Here is an 815-nt window from a genome sequence, read left to right as displayed (position 1 = left end):
TTTTTTTTTATTCAATTTTGTTTGAAACAAAATTGATTATTTTTTTTTATTCAATTTTGTTTGAAACAAAATTGATTATTTTTTTTATTCAATTTTGTTTAAAACAAAATTGATTATTTTTTTTTATTCAATTTTGTTTAAAACAAAATTGATTATTTTTTTTTATTCAATTTTGTTTAAAACAAAATTGATTATTTTTTTTTATTCAATTTTGTTTAAAACAAAATTGATTATTTTTTTTTATTCAATTTTGTTTAAAACAAAATTGATTATTTTTTTTTATTCAATTTTGTTTAAAACAAAATTGATTATTTTTTTTTATTCAATTTTGTTTGAAACAAAATTGATTATTTTTTTTTATTCAATTTTGTTTAAAACAAAATTGATTATTTTTTTTATTCAATTTTGTTTAAAACAAAATTGATTATTTTTTTTTATTCAATTTTGTTTAAAACAAAATTGATTATTTTTTTTTATTCAATTTTGTTTAAAACAAAATTGATTATTTTTTTTTATTCAATTTTGTTTGAAACAAAATTGATTATTTTTTTTTATTCAATTTTGTTTGAAACAAAATTGATTATTTTTTTTTATTCAATTTTGTTTGAAACAAAATTGATTATTTTTTTTTATTCAATTTTGTTTGAAACAAAATTGATTATTTTTTTTTATTCAATTTTGTTTAAAACAAAATTGATTATTTTTTTTATTCAATTTTGTTTAAAACAAAATTGATTATTTTTTTTTATTCAATTTTGTTTAAAACAAAATTGATTATTTTTTTTTATTCAATTTTGTTTGAAACAAAATTGATT

The sequence above is a fragment of the Euprymna scolopes genome, chromosome 16, assembly GCF_053919585.1.
Source record: "Euprymna scolopes isolate OS-2025 chromosome 16, ASM5391958v1, whole genome shotgun sequence".
Classification (NCBI taxonomy): Eukaryota; Metazoa; Mollusca; class Cephalopoda; order Sepiida; family Sepiolidae; genus Euprymna; species Euprymna scolopes.
The sequence above is the reverse complement of the archived record's forward strand: the minus strand, read 5'-3'. Positions refer to the sequence as shown.